This window comes from Oncorhynchus keta, unplaced genomic scaffold, assembly GCF_023373465.1.
Source record: "Oncorhynchus keta strain PuntledgeMale-10-30-2019 unplaced genomic scaffold, Oket_V2 Un_contig_15102_pilon_pilon, whole genome shotgun sequence".
NCBI lineage: Eukaryota > Metazoa > Chordata > Actinopteri > Salmoniformes > Salmonidae > Oncorhynchus > Oncorhynchus keta.
The window spans coordinates 2411-25390 of record NW_026279128.1 but is presented as its reverse complement, the minus strand read 5'-3'; the positions used below and the strand labels follow the sequence as shown (position 1 = coordinate 25390).

General features: G+C 46.0%; 1 long non-coding RNA gene and 1 pseudogene across 1 annotated transcript; both read left to right on the top strand.

Annotated features, from left to right (window-relative positions):
• Positions 1-1238: 1238 nt before the first annotated feature.
• On the top strand, positions 1239-22452 carry LOC127918850 (prolyl endopeptidase-like; annotated as a pseudogene).
• On the top strand, positions 14964-16330 carry LOC127918849 (uncharacterized). Its single transcript, XR_008101022.1, has 3 exons — positions 14964-15053; positions 15289-15354; positions 16303-16330. It is a non-coding gene; the product is annotated as an uncharacterized LOC127918849 (long non-coding RNA).
• Positions 22453-22980: the final 528 nt, after the last annotated feature.

The window sequence follows — 22980 nt, the reverse complement described above, 5'->3', positions numbered from 1 at the left end:
CTAGCTGCTTTAAGTACTGGAGTGCATCTCCTCCTTGTGGACTGCACCAGACTTGCCAGTTCTTGCTGTGAGATGTTACCCCACTCTTCCACCAAGGCACCTGCAAGTTCCAAGGACATTTCTGGGGGAACGGCCCTAGCACTCACCATCCTATCCAACAGGTCCCAGACGTGCTCAATGGGATTGAGATCCGGGCTCTTCGCTGGCCATGGCAGAACACTGACATTCCTGTCTTGGAGGAAATCACACAGAACGAGCAGTATGGCTGGTGGCATTGTCATGCTGGAGGGTCATGTCAGGATGAGCCTGCAGGAAGGGTACCACATGAGGGAGGAGGATATCTTCCTGTAACACGCAGCGTTGAGACTGCCTGCAATGACGACAAGCTCAGTCATTGCTTTCGATGACGGACCCTCCACCTCCAAATCGATCCCGCTCCAGAGTACAGGCCTCGGTATAACGCTCATTCCTTCGATGATAAACGCAAATCTGAACATCACCCCTGGCGAGACAAAACCGCAATTCGTCAGTGAAGAGCACTTTTTGCCAGTCCTGTCTGGTCCAGCTACGGTGGGTTTGTGCCCACCGGTGAGGTCTGGTGAGGACCTGCCTTACAACAGGCCCACAAGCCCTTAGTCCTGCCTCTCTCAGCCTATTGCGGACAGTCTGAGCACTGATGGCGGGATTGTGTGTTCCTGGTGTAACCCTGGCAGTTGTTGTTGCCATCCTGTACCTGTCATGCAGGTGTGATGTTCAGATGTACCGATCCTGTGCAGGTGTTGTTACATGTGGTCTGCCACTGCGAGGATGATCAGCTGTTTGTCCTGTCTCCCTATAGCGCTGTCTTAGGTGTCTCACAGTACAGACATTGCAATGTATTGCCCTGGACATCTGCAGTCCTCATGCCTCCTTGCAGCACGCCTAAGGCACATTCACGCAAATGAGCAGGGACCCTGGGCATCTTTATTTTTATTTTTTTCAGAGTCTGTCTAAAGGCCTCTTTAGTGTCCTAAGTTTTCATAAGTGACCTTAAAATTGCCTACTGTCTGTAAGCTGTTAGTGTTTTAACGACTGTTCCACAGGTGCATGTTCATTAATTGTTTATGGTTCATTGAACAAGCATGGGAAACAGTGTTTAAATCCTTTACAATGAAGATATGTCAAGTTAATTTGTAAAAATCCAAATATCTTTGAAAGACGGGGTCCTGAAAAAGAGAAGTTTCTTATTTTTTGCTGAGTTTGTCTTATGTTTCTTCCCAGGCTTTTGTCAATGCTCAGAACCAGCTGACGCTGCCCTACCTGGACCGCTGTGAGGTGCGGGACCTGTTCAAGGAGCGCATGACTGAGCTCTATGACTACCCCAAATACAGCTGCCCCTTCAAGAGGGGGAGCAGGTGAGAGGGAGAGAATGAAAGAAAGGGAGACTTGAGGCGGTACTTGGAGGTTTTGGACTTTTCTCAATTTGTCTTTCTGTGATTCCTCACATCCTATCTGCCTCATTCTCAACTGTAGTGGAGGAGGAGGTCCAAGCTTCCTCCTCATGTACCTTCTGGTCCAATGCATTTTGAGAAGGAAGCAAGGAGAGAGGACTTGGGGCAAGATTAATTGAGGATGAGCCAAAATCTAGCCTTCCCCTAAAGATGGAGACTGTTGTCTTTTGGGTAGTTTAGTTCCTTGGCTTTGTGCTGACACTATCCCCCGCTGCAGGTATTTCCATTTCTACAACACTGGCCTCCAGAACCAGAGTGTAATGTATGTTCAGGAGAGTCTAGAGGCAGAGCCCACGGTCTTCTTGGACCCAAACACCTTCTCTGAGGACGGGACTGTCGCTTTACGAGGTGGGGGATGGAGACAAGGTCAGTCAATGCTCATTATGATGTAGAATATCGTCCTGTTTGTAATACTGTAATACTTCCTTCATGAAGGTGCGTTTCTGACATCACGTTCTACTGTACTGAACAGCCTAGAATCTACCAGTATACTGTATCAGCCTTTACACTGCACTGGCATGTTTAGACATCTACCACAGTGAAACCGTGCTGGAAAGGACCATGTGAAAGGGAAAGGGAAATTCTAAGCCAGTACAGCTCGTGTTGGCACTAAAATACAGTAACTACTAGAACCTGCCAATGATGTGTATATAAACACAATTTTTATTTTATTTATATTTACAATGCATTCTAAATGAACATATTCATCACTATTCACAATGCATACTAAATGAACATATTCATCACTATTCACAATGCATACTAAATGAACATATTCATCACTATTCACAATGCATTCTAAATGAACATATTCATCACTATTCACAATGCATTCTAAATGAACATATTCATCACTATTCACAATGCATACTAAATGAACATATTCATCACTATTCACAATGCATTCTAAATGAACATATTCATCAATTCACAATGCATTCTAAATGAACATATTCATCACTATTCACAATGCATTAAATGAACATATTCATAAATGAACATATATTCATCACTATTCACAATGCATACTAAATGAACATATTCATCACTATTCACAATGCATTCTAAATGAACATATTCATCACTATTCACAATGCATACTAAATGAACATATTCATCACTATTCACAATGCATTCTAAATGAACATATTCATCACTATTCACAATGCATTCTAAATGAACATATTCATCACTATTCACAATGCATAAATGAACATATTCATCACTATTCACAATGCATTCTAAATGAACATATTCATCACTATTCACAATGCATTCTAAATGAACATATTCATCACTATTCACAATGCATTCTAAATGAACATATTCATCACTATTCACAATGCATTCTAAATGAACATATTCATCACTATTCACAATGCATTCTAAATGAACATATTCATCACTATTCACAATGCATTCTAAATGAACATATTCATCACTATTCACAATGCATTCTAAATGAACATATTCATCACTATTCACTATTCTAAATGAACATATTCATCACTATTCACAATGCATTCTAAATGAACATATTCATCACTATTCACAATGCATACTAAATGAACATATTCATCACTATTCACAATGCATTCTAAATGAACATATTCATCACTATTCACAATGCATACTAAATGAACATATTCATCACTATTCACAATGCATTCTAAATGAACATATTCATCACTATTCACAATGCATTCTAAATGAACATATTCATCACTATTCACAATGCATACTAAATGAACATATTCATCACTATTCACAATGCATTCTAAATGAACATATTCATCACTATTCACAATGCATTCTAAATGAACATATTCATCACTATTCACAATGCATATTCATCACTAAATGAACATATTCATCACTATTCACAATGCATTCTAAATGAACATATTCATCACTATTCACAATGCATTCTAAATGAACATATTCATCACTATTCACAATGCATACTAAATGAACATATTCATCACTATTCACAATGCATACTAAATGAACATATTCATCACTATTCACAATGCATACTAAATGAACATATTCATCACTATTCACAATGCATACTAAATGAACATATTCATCACTATTCACAATGCATTCTAAATGAACATATTCATCACTATTCACAATGCAATGCATATTCATCAAATGCAACATATTCATCACTATTCACAATGCATTCTAAATGAACATATTCATCACTATTCACAATGCATACTAAATGAACATATTCATCACTATTCACAATGCATTCTAAATGAACATATTCATCACTATTCACAATGCATTCTAAATGAACATATTCATCACTATTCACAATGCATTCTAAATGAACATATTCATCACTATTCACAATGCATTCTAAATGAACATATTCATCACTATTCACAATGCATACTAAATGAACATATTCATCACTATTCACAATGCATACTATGAACATATTCATCACTATTCACAATGCATACTAAATGAACATATTCATCACTATTCACAATGCATTCTAAATGAACATATTCATCACTATTCACAATGCATTCTAAATGAACATATTCATCACTATTCACAATGCATTCTAAATGAACATATTCATCACTATTCACAATGCATTCTAAATGAACATATTCATCACTATTCACAATGCATTCTAAATGAACATATTCATCACTATTCACAATGCATTCAAATGAACATATTCATCACTATTCACAATGCATACTAAATGAACATATTCATCACTATTCACAATGCATTCTAAATGAACATATTCATCACTATTCACAATGCATACTAAATTAACATAAATTATTCATCACTATTCACAATGCATTCTAAATTAACATATTCATCACTATTCACAATGCATACTAAATGAACATATTCATCACTATTCACAATGCATACTAAATGAACATATTCATCACTATTCACAATGCATTCTAAATGAACATATTCATCACTATTCACAATGCATTCTAAATGAACATATTCATCACTATTCACAATGCATTCTAAATGAACATATTCATCACTATTCACAATGCATTCTAAATGAACATATTCATCACTATTCACAATGCATTCTAAATGAACATATTCATCACTATTCACAATGCATTCTAAATGAACATATTCAATATTCACAATGATTCTAAATGAACATATTCATCACTATTCACAATGCATTCTAAATGAACATATTCATCACTATTCAAATGCATTCTAAATGAACATATTCATCACTATTCACAATGCATTCTAAATGAACATATTCATCACTATTCACAATGCATTCTAAATGAACATATTCATCACTATTCACAATGCATAAATGAACTATTCATCAATTCACAATGCATTCTAAATGAACATATTCATCACTATTCACAATGCATTCTAAATGAACATATTCATCACTATTCACAATGCATTCTAAATGAACATATTCATCACTATTCACAATGCATACTAAATTAACATATTCACAATGCATTCTAAATTATTCATCACTATTCACAATGCATTCTAAATGAACATATTCATCACTATTCACAATGCATTCTAAATGAACATATTCATCACTATTCACAATGCATACTAAATTAACATATTCATCACTATTCACTATTCAATGCATACTAAATTAACATATTCATCACACAATGCATTAAATGAACATATTCATCATGCATTCTAAATGAACATATTCATCACTATTCACAATGCATTCTAAATGAACATATTCATCACTATTCACAATGCATACTAAATTAACATATTCATCACTATTCACAATGCATACTAAATGATTCATCACTATTCATGAACATATTCATCACTATTCACAATGCATTCTAAATCATCACTATTCACAATGCATACTAAATGAACATATTCATCACTATTCACAATGCATTCTAAATGAACATATTCATCACTATTCACAATGCATACTAAATGAACATATTCATCACTATTCACAATGCATTCTAAATGAACATATTCATCACTATTCACAATGCATACTAAATGAACATATTCATCACTATTCACAATGCATTCTAAATGAACATATTCATCACTATTCACAATGCATTCTAAATGAACATATTCATCACTATTCACAATGCATTCTAAATGAACATATTCATCACTATTCACAATGCATTCTAAATGAACATATTCATCACTATTCACAATGCATTCTAAATGAACATATTCATCACTATTCACAATGCATTCTAAATGAATATATTCAACACTATTCACAATGTAAATAACGTGAATGGTTCCTTTGACCATGCGCTACTTGTGTCCCTCAGGTTATGCTTTCTCAGAGGACGGCGAGTACCTGGCATATGGCACCAGCGCCAGCGGCTCTGATTGGGTGGAGATGCACTTCCTGCGGGTGGAGGGGCCGTGGCCCTAAATGACCGGCTGGAGAGGGTGAAGTACAGCTGCATGTCCTGGACCCATGACGGCAAGGGCCTCTTCTACAACTCCTACCCCAAGCAGGAGGGCAAAAGTGACGGTGAGGGGATGTTTGGATATTTAGAGGGAACTAGTTTGTTCCATTTAGTTTTAGTTAAATGTATGTACACATTACTCTCCTCCTCTAGGCACTGAGACGTCCACCAGCCTGCACCAGAAGCTCTACTTCCACGTGTTGGGGACCCCCAGTCTCAGGACTGCCTGTGTGCCGAGTTCCCGACCACCCTAAGTGGATGAGTAGGGTCGAGGTACGCTGCTGGACTTGGCTAGACACTGACCAGACCGGGACTTGACTGTCTCATATCTCTTAGACAATGCAGAAATGGTTCTTATCTTTAGTCCAAGTACCATTTTGAGGAGACATAACGTGTATCCTAATATCTATCGTTCTCCTGAAGTCTGTACTTTGTGAGTGAGTTTCCACCATCTGTGTTACACCAGTCTTCTCCCTTTATGTCCATAGAGGGAAGTGGACAGCACAGAATCTGACTTGTAGTTCCTGTCTTATGTCCCTGATATTTAGAATCCTGATTATAGTGTCGTAATGCCTCTAGTCATCAGTGTAGGTTTCTGGTTGATTAGCGCTAGCGGCACAGTGTTGTATTAGCATTCTGAAAGGTGTCCGTGTGCGATCTCACTCCAGGTGTCAGATGACGGGCGCTACGTACTGCTGTCCATCAGGAAGGGCTGTGACCCGGTCAACCGGCTGTGGTACTGTGACCTTCAAACCACTCTTCAGGGTATCACAGGTACCATGCACACCACAACCTAATCAGATCAGTCTTTCTCTTTAGTCTCCTTAATGCATAATCACCATCCACTGACCGGCCACCATATTTGTTGTAGGGCATAAGCTTTGACTTGATGTGTTATCAAGAACATCCACTATAGATTGTGAATGTCTTGTATTGTCAATGTCTTGTGTTGTGAATAGGGTTGTGGCGATCATGACATCTCATGGTGTCAGTCTCATGGTGTCAGTCTCAACAGTCTCATGGTAATTGACTGTTAATTAACATTGTCACATTTAACAACTCCTTGCTTCCACAGACCTTTGGAACATCTACATTTGAAAAAGTCTAAGAAATCCATTATTTTAGACAGGTCTAAAGAAACATGATATGAAGAACATTTCAGAAGGACCGACGAGCATACCCTGAGTTGTCCTTATGTTAGGTCTGGCTATGCCAAATGGCTGTAGGCTACACTAGTTAATTTAGCAGACAAGATTTGCTTAGAATTCTGTGGCATCTGGGCCTCCTGAGTGACGCAGTGGTCTAAGGGACTGCATCGCAGTGCTAGCTGTGCTACTAGAAATCCTGGGTGGGGCGGCGCACAATTGGCCCAGCGTTGTCCGGGTTAGGGAGGGTTTGGCCGACAGGGATGTTCTTGTCCCATCGCGCTCTAGCGACTCCTGTGGCGCAGTGCACTCTGACACAGTCAGCCAGGTGTACTGTGTTTTTTTCTGACACATTGGTGCGGCTGACTTCCAGGTTAAGCGGGCATTATGTCAAGAAGCAGTGCGGATTGTTTGTGTTTCGGAGGATGCACAGCTCTCGACATTCGCCTCTTCAGAGTCCGTATGGGAGTTGCAACGATGGGACAAGATTGTAATTACCAATTGGATACCATGAAATTGGGGAGAAGAAAATCGAATGGCCCATTATCATGCCTCGAAACAGGGGCAGCGGAAAATAATCAGTCATCTATGCACTGAAATAGCAAATGGAGGACGTTTTTCCTGTGGTTAATTTTCATTCCAGCCAGGTAGGCAATACTCCTGTTGTAAAGAGAAGCAATAGGCTTAATATTAGGAAAGTTGATAAATCATATAGAAGGCTTAGCCTATATAAAGCCTCCATTTAAAAAGAGCATCCCATCGGCTATCTCTGTTTTCTCACACAATTGCATAGTCTATAAAAATGTTGCGCAACATGAGCTCATGCTTGAAGTGTTTGATCAGATTTTCGGGGCGGCAGGTAGCCTAGTAGTTAGAGCGTTGGACTTATAAGATCGAATCTCTGAGTTGACAAGGTAAATGTCTGTCGTTCTGCCCCTGTGAACAAGGCAGTTAACCCACTGTTCCTAGGCCGTCATTAAAAATAAGAATTTGTTTTTGACTGACTTGCCTAGTTAAATAAAGGTACATTTTTTTATTTTATTAATTGATGTCAGAGTGATTAGAGGGACAATAGAGTGCTGAGTACCAGGCAGTTAGCAAGTTTGGTAGGTTACTAAGCACCATCAGCAGCATCAGAGCTTGGAGAAGCCTAATTAACGTGACTAAACGGTCACGTGGAATTTGACTGCCTTCATGACTCGTGACTGCCGTTTTGGCGGACATACGGTCACTGTAACAGCCCTAGTTGTGACTGTCTTGTGACTGTCTTGTGACTGTCTTGTGACTGTCTTGTGTTGTGTCTTGTGTTGTGTCTTGTGTTGTGTCTTGTGTTGTGTCTTGTGTTGTGACTGTCTTGTGACTGTCTTGTGTTGTGACTGTTGTGTTGTGACTGTTGTGTTGTGACTGTCTTGTGTTGTGACTCTTGTGTTGTGACTGTCTTGTGTTGTGACTGTCTTGTGTTGTGACTGTCTTGCGTTGTGACTGTCTTGCGTTGTGACTGTGTTTTGACTGTCTTGCGTTGTGACTGTCTTGGATGGCCCTCCCCATGTGTTGCCTTAGTAAGAGTATTTGTTTAGTTGACTAGCTTAGTTGAAGATCCCAAGTTATCTCTCTCCCCTCCAGGCCTGTTGCCGTGGGTGAAGCTGATAGACAACTTTGATGCGGAGTACGAGTATGTGACCAACGAGGGCACAGTGTTCACCTTCAAGACCAACCTGGTGGCCCCGCGTTACCGTCTCATCAACATCGATTTCGCCCAGCCCGCCCAGGCCAACTGGAAGGAGCTCATCCCCCAGCACGACAAGGACGTCATCGGTAGGTCACAGACTGAATGAAAGGAGAGGGTTTTACCAACATAATATGCTAACTTTATAGCTCTACAACAAGAATATCCACAAAAAAGGAAAAAGCAATGTCCACTGTTTTCTGCTCTCAATAAGTAATGTTTTAGAATAGCTAAAGGTGAATTGGATAATTTGGTAATCACTTTTTGTGATAATTTAGATAATCACTTTTTGGCAGTAGGAGCAAACAGTGAAGACATGCTGTGCCTGAATTCAAAATGTATTTTCTCACCCATCTACACACAATACCCCATAATAACAAAGTGAAAACATGTATACATTTATTGCTAATTTATTGAAAATGAAATGCATAAATATCTCATTGACATTAGTATTCACACCCCTTCGCTATGCACTCCTAATTAATCTCAGGTGCATCCAATTTCTTTTGATCATCACAATGTCACTACATCTTGATTGGAGTCCACCTGTGACCAATTAATGGACATGATTTAGAAAGACAAACACCTGTCTATATAAGGTCACACAGTGGACAATGCACGTCAGAGCAGAATCGATACCATGAAGTCCACTGAACTGTCTGTAGATCACAATATAGAATTGTGATGCGGGTATAAACGACCCTAACCCAAGAGCACATCATTGGGGAATGAAAGAAATATGGAACTGCCTGGTCGGACGGCCAGCTCTAAACTGAGCAACCGGGCAAGAAGGAACTTGGTCAGGGAGGTGACCAAGAACCCAATGAACACTCTGACAGAACTACGGAGTTCTTTGGCTGAGATGGGAGAACCTGCCAGAAGGATAAGTCTCAACAGCACTTCACCAATCTGGACGTTATGGGAGAGTGACCAGATGGAAGCCACTCCTGAGAAAGGCACATGACGGCATGCCTGGAGTTTGCAAAAAGGCACGTGAAAGACCGAGCATAAGGCAAAACATTCTGTGGTCTAATGAGCTAAAAAAAAATGGAAACTATTTGGCCTAATTGCAAACCGCTCTGGAGGACAACAGGCACAGCACCTTGCCTGTCTAACACCATCCTATTGTGAAGCATGGTGGTGAATGGAGCCAAATCCTTGATGAGAACCTGCTTCAGTGTGCAAACAACCTTAGACTGCGGCAAAGTTTTACGTTCCAACAGGACAATGACCCCAAGCATACAGGCTTCAGGACAAGAATGTGAAAGTCTTTTGAGTGGCCCAGCCAATGCCAAGACTTGAAAATCTGTTTAAAAAAATACCTTAAGATTGATGTTCACCATCGCTCCCCATCTAATTTAAGATGATGAGCGGAAGAAAATCCCAGACTCCAGATGTGCAACCCAAGACGGCTCAAAGCTGATGCAGACATACCCAAGACGGCTCAAAGCTGATGCAGACATACCCAAGACGGCTCAAAGCTGATGCAGACATACCCAAGACGGCTCAAAGCTGATGCTGATGCAGACATACCCAAGACGGCTCAAAGCTGATGCAGACATACCCAAAGACGGCTCAAAGCTGATGCAGACATAACCAAAGACGGCTCAAAGCTGATGCAGACACACCCAAGACGGCTCAAAGCTGATGCAGACACACCCAAGACGGCTCAAAGCTGATGCAGACACACCCAAGACGGCTCAAAGCTGATGCAGACACACCCAAGACGGCTCAAAGCTGATGCAGACACACCCAAGACGGCTCAAAGCTGATGCAGACACCCAAGACGGCTCAAAGCTGATGCAGACACACCCAAGACGGCTCAATGCAGCTGATGCAGACACACCCAAAGACGGCTCAAAGCTGATGCAGACACACCCAAAGACGGCTCAAAGCTGATGCAGACACACCCAAAGACGGCTCAAAGCTGATGCAGACACACCCAAAGACGGCTCAAAGCTGATGCAGACACACCAAAGACAGACACAAAGCTCAAAGATGCAGACACACCCAAGACGGCTCAAAGCTGTAATCGCTGCCAAGGTGCTTCTGCAAAGTATTGACTCGGTGTGAATACTTATGTAAATGAGATTTCTGTATTTAATTTTCAATAACATTTCTAAAAACATGTCAGTATGGGGTATTGTGTGTAGATGGGTGAGATGGATTAAATACCTTTTTTGAATTCAGGTTGTAAACACAATGACATGTGGATTAAGTCAAGGGGTATGAATATTTTCTGAAGGCTCTGTAACAGTTATTATTTACAGTTGGTTTAAAGCAGGTCCTAACAGGAAATAACATCCATATTCTGTCTAGGAATACTCTGTCTAGGTGATCATGGTTTTTAAACTTTTAGATTGACTAACCCCCATCTTGCACTCCCCCTCTCTAGTGTTTGCCACCTGTACCTACAACAGCCTCCTCTTTGTGTGTTTCCTGCACGACGTGAAGAACGTGCTGAAGATGTACCGTCTGAGCTCGGGGGAGGAGCTCAGGACCTTCTCTCTGGACGTGGGCTCTGTGGTGGGCTTCACCGGACGCAAGAGAGACTCTGAGATCTTCTACTACTTCACCTCCTTTCTGTCGCCAGGTATCAGAGACAGACGTGTGGCGTCATGGGGGCAGACGTGTGGCGTCATGGGGGCAGACGTGTGGCGTCATGGGGGCAGACGTGTGGCGTCATGGGGCAGGCGTGTGGCGTCATGGGGGCAGACGTGTGGCGTCATGGGGCAGACGTGTGGCGTCATGGGGGCAGACGTGTGGCGTCATGGGGGCAGACGTGTGGCGTCATGGGGCAGACGTGTGGCGTCATGGGGGCAGACGTGTGGCGTCATTGGGGCAGGCGTGTGGCGTCATTGGGGCAGGCGTGTGGCGTCATGGGGGCAGACGTGTGGCGTCATGGGGGCAGACGTGTGGCGTCATGGGGGCAGGCGTATGGGGGCAGACGTGTGGGGCAGACAGATGGGGGCAGACATATGGGGGCAGAGGTGCGCGTCATGGGGGCAGAGGTGCGGCGTCATGGGGGCAGAGGTGCGGCGTCATGGGGGCAGAGGTGCGGCGTCATGGGGGCAGAGGTGCGGCGTCATGGGGGCAGAGGTGCGGCGTCATGGCACACACAAACTCTGTGATGGGCTTCACTGGACGGACACAAGAGGGAATTAGAGGGAGACGTGGATACATGAATGCATGAATGCTGGCATGGGCACACGCACGCACGCACGCACGCACGCATTCACAAATGCACACACACAGACACTCAAACTTTCAACAACTCCACCTCTTTCCCGCCGCCAGGTGTCTCTCATGCTGTCAAGACAGTCTCATACAGGTTCTTGCAGGAGTCTGTATGGATCTTCTATCATACTGCAGTGAAACAGTGACAAGTCAATGACCTGTCCTCTCTCTTTGTCCTGTTGTCCAGCCATCATCTACCACTGTGACCTGAACCAAGGAGCCCCTGCAACCCCACGTGTTCCGCGAGGTCAGCGTCAAAGGCTTTGACCCCTCCGACTACCAAACCTCTCAGGTAAGATACCTACCTACAACTGACTCAAAAACAAACAAAAAAAAATGTCATGTTCGATTCTGTTCTTTTTTCCCCTGCATTCTGAACAGCCAAAAAAGCCCATGGAATCAGATATTTCAAACCACCTTTGTAGGTGGCTTGAAATCAGATACAAATCTTATTTTTGGTAACGTGACTTATCTGAAGTGGTTTGTAGACTGTTTTTCGGCATATCTCTCTCGTTTCTTACTGGCTACTCCGTTGACAGTTTGATAAGAACGTGTGGTAGTCAATTAGCTTGTTAATTGTTTACCAACAAATGTTATCTTTATTAAACTAGGCAAGTCAGTTAAGAACAAATTCTTATTTTCAATGACGGCCTAGGAACAGTGGGTTAACTGCCTGTTCAGGGGCAGAACGACAGATTTGTACCTTGTCAACTCGGGGGTTTGAACTTGCAACTTTCCGGTTACTAGACCAACGCACTAACCACTAACCACTAGGCTACCCTGCCGCCCCTCCACTCTAACCACTAGGCTACCCTGCCGCCCCTCCACTCTAACCACTAGGCTACCCTGCCGCCCCTCCACTCTAACCACTAGGCTACCCTGCCGCCCCTCCACTCTAACCACTAGGCTACCCTGCCGCCCCTCCACTCTAACCACTAGGCTACCCTGCCGCCCCTCCACTCTAACCACTAGGCTACCCTGCCGCCCCTCCACTCTAACCACTAGGCTACCCTGCCGCCCCTCCACTCTAACCACTAGGCTACCCTGCCGCCCCTCCCACTCTAACCACTAGGCTACCCTGCCGCCCTCCACTCTAACCACTAGGCTACCCTGCCGCCCCTCCACTCTAACCACTAGGCTACCCTGCCGCCCTCCACTCTAACCACTAGGCTACCCTGCCGCCCCTCCACTCTAACCACTAGGCTACCCTGCCGCCCCTCCACTCTAACCACTAGGCTACCCTGCCGCCCTCCACTCTAACCACTATGCTACCCTGCCGCCCCTCCACTCTAACCACTAGGCTACCCTGCCGCCCCTCCACTCTAACCACTAGGCTACCCTGCCGCCCCAGATTAGTGAACGCTCTAGACAACTAAACAGCTACCTAGCTAGTTGACTGCTGTAACTAGACAAAAATAACTTATTTGGATTATATTTTGCGGCTTTTAAAGTGTTCTCAATTTGTCGGGGCATGGGAGTGGGAGTACAAGGTGCCAGGCGTTCCACAGGGATGCTGGCCCATGTTGACTCAATGCTTCCCATATGCTTCATGTTGGCTGGATGTCCATTGGGTGGTGGACCATTCTTGATACACACAGGAAACTATTGAGCATGAAAAACCCAGCAGCATTGCAGTTCTTGACACACACCGGTGTGCCTGGCACCTAATACCACCCATACCCATGTTCATAAGGCTGCCTTTTGTCTTGCCTATTCACACTCTGAATGGCAGACATACACAATCCATGTCTCAGTTGTCTCGAGGCTTAACAATCCTTCTTTAACCTGTCTCCTCTTCATCTACACTGATTGATGTGGATTGAACAAGTGACATCAATAAGGGATCATAGCTTTCACCTGGATTCACCTGGTCAATTCTGTCATGGAAAGAGCAGGAGTTCCTACTGTTGTGGACACTACATTCATGCTATACAAATTAAAAGAAAGTTGCACCTTCGTCTGTCCTTGCGGTGGATATGTTTGACCAATTTTTAGGCTAAAGATGAAACACTGGTCAAATATATTGACAGGAAGGGAGCGATGAGTATGCCAATAGATTTTTCTTATGTATAGTTTTATCTTCTGTTGTTCAGCACCTCTCCTAAAAGGTCTTCTTTATTTAGATGGTTATCTATACTAATACAAAACCACCAGATTTGACTGATACCATCTTTGTGTTTTCACACCAACAAGCACCTGTATCTGTGTGTCCAGGTATTCTACCCAAGTAAGGACGGCACAGAGATCCCCATGTTCATTGTCCATAAGAAGGGCCTGAAGCTGGACGGCTCTCACCCTGCCTTCCTCTTCGGCTATGGAGGGTTCAACTTCTCAATCACTCCCAGCTACAGGTACCACCACCAGGTCACTTCCCCCAGCTACAGGTACCACCACCACCAGGTCACTTCCCCCAGCTACAGGTACCACCACCAGCAGGTCACTTCCCCCAGCTACAGGTACCACCACCAGGTCACTCCCCCCAGCTACAGGTACCACCACCAGGTCACTCCCCCAGCTACAGGTACCACCACCAGGTCACTCCCCCAGCTACAGGTACCACCACCAGGTCACTTCCCCCAGCTACAGGTACCACCACCAGCAGGTCACTTCCCCCAGCTACAGGTACCACCACCAGCAGGTCACTTCCCCCAGCTACAGGTACCACCACCAGCAGGTCACTTCCCCAGCTACAGGTACCACCACCAGCAGGTCACTTCCCCCAGCTACAGGTACCACCACCAGCAGGTCACTTCCCCCAGCTACAGGTACCACCACCAGGTCACTTCCCCCAGCTACAGGTACCGCCACCAGGTCCTCCCCCAGCTACAGGTACCACCACCAGCAGGTCACTTCCCCCAGCTACAGGTACCGCCACCAGCAGGTCACTTCCCCCAGCTACAGGTACCACCACCAGGTCACTCCCCCCAGCTACAGGTACCACCACCAGGTCACTCCCCCCAGCTACAGGTACCACCACCAGGTCACTCCCCCCCCATCTACAGGTACCACCTCCAGGTCACTTCCCCCAGCTACAGGTACCACCACCAGCAGGTCACTTCCCCCAGCTACAGGTACCACCACCAGGTCACTCCCCCAGCTACAGGAACCACCACCAGGTCACTCCCCCCAGCTACAGGTACCACCAACAGGTCACTCCCCCCAGCTACAGGTACCACCAGCAGGTCACTTCCCCCAGCTACAGGTACCACCACCAGGTCACTCCCCCCAGCTACAGGTACCACCACCAGGTCACTCCCCCCAGCTACAGGTACCACCACCAGGTCACTCCCCCCATCTACAGGTACCACCACCAGGTCACTTCCCCCAGCTACAGGTACCACCACCAGCAGGTCACTTCCCCCAGCTACAGGTACCACCACCAGGTCACTCCCCCAGCTACAGGTACCACCACCAGGTCACTCCCCCAGCTACAGGTACCACCACCAGGTCACTCCCCCATCTACAGGTACCACCTCAGGTCACTTCCCCCAGCTACAGGTACCACCACCAGCAGGTCACTTCCCCCAGCTACAGGTACCACCACCAGGTCACTCCCCCAGCTACAGGTACCACCACCAGGTCACTTCCCCCAGCTACAGGTACCACCACCAGGTTACTCCCCCAGCTACAGGTACCACCACCAGCAGGTCACTTCCCCCAGCTACAGGTACCACCAGCTACAGGTACCACCACCATCAGGTCACTTCCCCCAGCTACAGGTACCACCACCAGCTCACTCCTCCCAGCTACAGGTACCACCACCAGGTCACTCCCCCAGCTACAGGTACCACCACCAGGTCACTCCCCCAGCTACAGGTACCACCACCAGGTCACTCCCCCCAGCTACAGGTACCACCACCAGGTCACTCCCCCAGCTACAGGTACCACCACCAGCAGGTCACTTCCCCCAGCTACAGGTACCACCACCAGCAGGTCACTTCCCCCAGGTACCACCACCAGCAGGTCACTTCCCCCAGCTACAGGTACCACCAGCAGGTCACTTCCCCCAGCTACAGGTACCACCAGCAGGTCACTCCCCCCAGCTACAGGTACCACCACCAGGTCACTCCCCCAGCTACAGGTACCACCACCAGCAGGTCACTTCCCCCAGCTACAGGTACCACCAGCAGGTCACTTCCCCCAGCTACAGGTACCACCAGCAGGTCACTTCCCCCAGCTACAGGTACCACCAGCAGGTCACTTCCCCCAGCTACAGGTACCACCAGCAGGTCACTCCCCCCAGCTACAGGTACCACCACCAGGTCACTCCCCCCAGCTACAGGTACCACCACCAGGTCACTCCCCAGCTACAGGTACCACCACCAGCAGGTCACTTCCCCCAGCTACAGGTACCACCACCAGCAGGTCACTTCCCCAGCTACAGGTACCACCACCAGCAGGTCACTTCCCCCAGCTACAGGTACCACCAGCAGGTCACTTCCCCCAGCTACAGGTACCACCACCAGCTCACCCTCCCAGCTACAGGTACCACCACCAGGTCACTCCCCCAGCTACAGGTACCACCACCAGGTCACTTCCCCCAGCTACAGGTACCACCACCAGCAGGTCACTTCCCCCAGCTACAGGTACCACCAGCAGGTCACTCCCCCAGCTACAGGTACCACCACCAGGTCACTCCCCCAGCTACAGGTACCACCACCAGCAGGTCACTTCCCCCAGCTACAGGTACCACCAGCAGGTCACTTCCCCCAGCTACAGGTACCACCAGCAGGTCACTTCCCCCAGCTACAGGTACCACCACCAGCAGGTCACTTCCCCCAGCTACAGGTACCACCAGCAGGTCACTTCCCCCAGCTACAGGTACCACCACCAGGTCACTTCCCCCAGCTACAGGTACCACCAGCAGCTCACTCCTCCCAGCTACAGGTACCACCACCAGGTCACTCCCCCAGCTACAGGTACCACCAGCAGGTCACTTCCCCCAGATACAGGTACCACCAGGTCACTCCCCCAGCTACAGGTACCACCACCAGGTCACTCCCCCAGCTACAGGTACCACCACCAGGTCACTCCCCCAGCTACAGGTACCACCACCAGGTCACTCCCCCAGCTACAGGTACCACTACCAGGTCACTCCCCCAGCTACAGGTACCACTACCAGGTCACTCCCCCAGCTACAGGTACCACCACCAGGTCACTTCCCCCAGCTACAGGTACCACCACCACCAGGTCACTTCCCCCAGCTACAGGTACCACCACCACCAGGTCACTTCCCCAGCTACAGGTACCACCACCACCAGGTCACTCCCCCAGCTACAGGTACCACCACCACCATGGTCACTCCCCCAGCTACAGGTACCACCACCTGGTCACTCCCCCCAGCTACAGGTACCACCACCAGGTCACTTCCCCCAGCTACAGGTACCACCACCAGGTCACTTCCCCCAGCTACAGGTACCACCACCAGGTCACTCCCCCAGCTACAGGTACCACCACCAGGTCACTCCCCCAGCTACAGGTACCACCACCAGGTCACTTCCCCAGGTACCACCACCAGGTCACTTCCCCCAGGTACCAACACCAGGTCACTTCCCAGGTACCACCACCAGGTCACTTCCCCCAGCTACAGGTACCACCACCACCAGGTCACTTCCCCCAGCTACAGGTACCACCACCAGCAGGTCACTTCCCCCAGCTACAGGTACCACCACCAGCAGGTCACTTCTCCCAGCTACAGGTACCACCACCAGCAGGTCACTTCCCCCATCTACAGGTACCACCACCAGCAGGTCACTTCCCCCATCTACAGGTACCACCACCAGCAGGTCACTTCCCCCATCTACAGGTACCACCACCAGCAGGTCACTTCCCCCAGCTACAGGTACCACCACCAGCAGGTCACTTCCCCCAGCTACAGGTACCACCACCAGCAGGTCACTTCCCCCAGCTACAGGTACCACCACCAGCAGGTCACTTCCCCCAGCTACAGGTACCACCACCAGCAGGTCACTTCCCCCAGCTACAGGTACCACCACCAGCAGGTCACTTCCCCCAGCTACAGGTACCACCACCAGCAGGTCACTTCCCCCAGCTACAGGTACCACCACCAGCAGGTCACTTCCCCCAGCTACAGGTTCCACCACCAGCAGGTCACTTTACAACAAGCTTGTGACTTCAAACTTGTTTGATGGATTTGCTATTTGTTTAGGTTGTATTTCAGATTATTTTGTGTCCAATAGAAATTAATGGTAAATAATGTATTGTCACTTTTATTGTACATAAGAATATAGTTGGTTTCTTAATACTTCTACATTAATGTGGATGCTACCATGATGACGGATCATCCTTAATAAATCGGGAATAATGGTGAGTGAGGAAGTTAGACGCACAAATATCATACCCTAAGACATACCAACCTCACAAGCTTTATGGAATCATTGCTTGGGGTGGGGAAGACTATGTACAAAGAGTGAAGTAATTTCTTAACAGTTGAGCTTTATAGGAGAAACGCCTGCCTCCGCCTGCCTCCAGCGGTTTGCTTAGAAATTCTAGGGACAATTAGGAGGCCTGCGTCTTGTGACCGTAGTGTACGTGTAGGTATGTACGGCAGGACCAAAACGGAAAGATAGGTAGGAGCAAGCCCATGTAATGCTTTGTAGGTTAGCAATAAAACCTTGAAATCAGCCCTCGCTTTGACAGGAAGCCAGTGTAGAGAGGCTAGCACTGGAGTAATATGATCACATTTTTGGTACTAGTCAGGATTCTTGCAGCCATATTTGGCACTAACTGAAGTTTATTTAGTGCTTTATCCGGGTAGCCGGAAAGTAGAGCATTGCAGTAGTCTAACCTTCTGTAGCTCAGTTGGTAGAGCATGGCGCTTGTAACGCCAGGGTAGTGGGTTCGATCCCGGGACCACCCATACGTAGAATGTATGCACACATGACTGTAAGTCGCTTTGGATAAAAGCGTCTGCTAAATGGCATATATTATTATTATATTATGGATTAATTTTTCTGCATTTTTGGACAAAGTTTATGATTTTTGCAATGTTACGGAGATGGAAAAAAAGCTGTCCTTGAAACAGTATTGATATGTTCATCTAAAGAGAGATCAGGGTCCAGAGTAACGCCGAGGTCCTTCAGTTTTATTTGAGACGACTGTACAACCATCAAGATTAATTGTCAGATTCAACAGAAGATCTCTTTGTTTCTTGGGACTTAGAACAAGTTTAAAAGAAGGAATTTTGCAGCCATCCACTTCCTTATGTCTGAAACACAGGCAACTAGCGAGGGCAATTTTGGGGCTTCACCATGTTTCATTGAAATGTATAGCTGTGTGTCATCCGCATAGCAGTGAAAGTTAACATTATGTTTTCAAATGACATCCCCAAGAGGTAAAATATATAGTGAAAACAATAGTGTTCCTAAAACGGAACCTCGAGGAACACTGAAATGTACAGTTGATTTGTCAGAGGACAAACCATTCAGAGACAAACTGATATCTTTCCGACAGATAAGATCTAAATGAGGCCAGAACCTGTCCGTGTAGACCAATTTGGGTTTTCGATCTCTCAAAAGTAACACACATTGCCCCTCTCAACTCAATTCCCTCTGTGTTTTATAAATTTTTACACACACACTCACACATTGATCTCTCTCTTGTGTTTTTCTCCAGCGGGCATGCTGGCCAAAGCAAAACTGCTTCACAGACTTCCAGTGTGCAGCAGAGTACCTCATCAAGGAGGGCTACTCATCCCCCTCCAAACTCACCATCAACGGAGGGTCCAACGGGGGCCTGCTCGTGGGTACGTTGCGGAATAACGACATCCCTTTTTATTGTTGATGCTTTTAGTCATTGACCTGAAAACCATCCCTGACACTTTCCTAAGCTAACAGTTCCTTGTTGACATCGGAATGTCTGTCTGTATATACAGCGGTTTTGTCTTACTGTCTTTGTGTGTTTATCTCCTTACCTGTGTGTCTGTGTGTCTCTTGCTGCCTGATAACGTGTATCTGTCCCGCCCTCTGCCCCCACAGCAGCGTGTGTGAACCAGCGGCCAGAGCTGTTCGGCTGTGCCGTGGCCCGGGTGGGCGTCATGGACATGCTCAAGTTCCACAAGTTCACCATCGGCCACGCCTGGACCACTGACTTCGGCTGCTGTGAGGTCAAGGAGCAGTTTGACTGGCTCATCAAGTGAGTGCTAGTGCTACACTTCCCTAAGCCTAGCCTGGTTCCAGATACGTTTAGCTTTGTAGCCAACTTCTATGGTGGTTGTCATGCCAGTAACCATAGGTGTTCGTTACACAGCACAAACAAATCTGGAACCTGGAACATTTAGCCTGTTTGGGATATTAACATTAATCTTTCAGTATTCCGGAACCACGTCAAATGCATGTTAAGTTCTTTCCAAGGCTTGATTTAGTGTAATCCCAAAAGTGCAAATGTCAAGTGCAGCTATTTGACATACAGTGCATTCGGAAAGTATTCAGACCCTGGACTTTCTCCACATTTTGCCTTCTTCTAAAATGTATTAAATAAAAACATGTCCTCATCAATCTACACAGAATACCCTATTATGACAAAGCGAAAACAGGTTTAGAATTTTTGCAAATGTTTTAAAAATACACCTTATTTACATAAATATTCAGACCCTATGAGACTCTAAATTGAGCTCAGGTGCATCCATTTTCCATTGATCATCCTTGATGTTTCTACAACTTGATTGGAGTCCACATGTGATAAATTGATTGGACATGATTTTGAAAGGCTCACACCTGTCTATATAAGGTCCTGCAGTTGACAGTGCCTGTCAGAGCAAAAATCAAGCCATGATGTTGAAGGAATTGTTTGTGAGCGCCGAGACATGATTGTGTCGAGGCACAGATCTGGGAAGGGTACCAAAACAGTTCTGCAGCATTGAAGGTCCAAGAACACAGTGGCCTCCATCAGTGTTAAATGGAACAAGTTTGGAACCACCAAGACTCTTCCTAGAGCTGGCCACCTACCCAAACTGAGTAATCGGGAAGAAGGCCTTGGTCAGGAGGTGACCAAGAACCTGATGGTCACTCTGACAGAGCTCCAGAGTTCCTCTGTGGAGATGGGAGAACCTTCCAGAAGGGCAACCATCTCTGCAGCACTCCACCAATCAGGCATTTATGGTAGAGTAGCCAGACGGAAGCTACTCCTTAGTAAAAGGCACTTGACAGCCGCTGAGTTTGCCAAAAGGCAAATAAAAACTCTTAGACCATGAGGAACAAGATTCTCTGGTGAAACCAAGATTGAACTCTTTGGTCTGAATGCCAAACGTCATGTCTGGAGGAAACCTGGCATCATCCCTACAGTGAAGCATGTTAGTGGCAGCATCATGGTCTGGGAATGTTTTTCAGTGGCAGGTACTTGGAGACGAGTCAGAATCCAGAGAAAGATCAACGGAGCAAAGTTCAGAGATCCTTGACGAAAACCTTCTCCCGAGCGCTCAGGACCTCCAACTGAGGGTGAAGGTTTACCATCCAACTGGACAACGACCCAAAGCACACAGCCAAGACAATGCAGAAATGGCTTCAGGACAGGTCTCTGAATGTCCTTGAGTGGCTCAGCCAGAGCCCGGACTTGAAACCGATCAAACCTCTGGAGAGACCTGAAAATAGCTGTGCAGCGACGCTCTCCATCCAACCTGACAGAGCTTGAGGAAGATCTGCAGAAAAGAATGGGAGAAACTCCCCAAATACAGGTGTGCCAAGCTTGTAGCGTCATACCCAAGAAGAATTGAGGCTGCAGTCGCTGCCAAAGGTGCTTCAACAAAGTCCTGAGTAAAGGGGCTGAATAGTTATGTAAATGTATTATTTCAGTTTTCAGTTTTTTTTTTTTTTCAATACATTTGCAAAAATGTATAAACTGTTTTTGCTTTGTCATTATGGGCTATTGTGTGTAGATTTTTATTTTATTTTTAAGTTCATCAATTTGAGAATAAGGCTGTGAAGTAACCATGTGAAAAATGTCAAGGTGTGTGAATACTTGAGGATTGCACTGTATCTATTTGCTCCGTGTTTGGTGTATTAAAACCTGTACACAATACTTTCACCGTACATCATCGTCCCTGAAGAAATCTCCTCTTCTCCTCCAGGTACTCCCCGCTCCACAACGGACGCGTGCCCGAGGGTGAGGTGTCCAGTACCCTGCTGTCCTCCTCCTCACGGGTGACCACGATGACTGCGTGGTCCCCTACACCCCTGAAGTACATCGCCACACTGCAGCACGTGGTGGGCCGTTGGTCGGGTCAGAGCAATCCACTGTTCATCCACGTGGACACAAAGTCGGGCCACGGCGCCGGAAAAGCCACCAGAAAGGTCATCCAGGAGGTGGTCGACACATACGCCTTCATCGCCCGCTGCCTCAGCCTCACCTGGGTCAAATGAAGAGGGGGGTTCCCTGGAAGTCTGTTTCTAGGGAAGTGTCTATCGGTGTCTTGAAGTTTCTTACTCGTTCTTCGTTATTTTTTGAATGATCACTAATCTTTTTGTTCAGCTGTTCTCCTTCCTCCTCATCATCACTACTGATTTGTTCCTGAGCAGTAATCAATGTCTTCCTACCCGGCTGTCTGGCCTGTATTAACCACCCCTGTATTAATTACCCCCAGTCTCCACTCCTCACCTCTCTTTCAAGCGATTCACTATATATATCTAGAAGAAGAAAAACACATCTCTGAATAAACTTTTGTACAATTAAAGGTAAAATCCACTGCATTTAAAACCGTCAAATAATTTAATTAATTTAGAGTTTGTAATTATACAGAGGCTGAATATATTCCTTCCCACAACCATACGACCCACTAATCATTATTCCATCAAAATAGTTGTACCTGCTTTATTTTCTTCTATAATCACTGATCTGGCTTTCAGGTCTGTCTATAAAAATGAACTTTTTGTTACAAATGTAACCAGAACCAT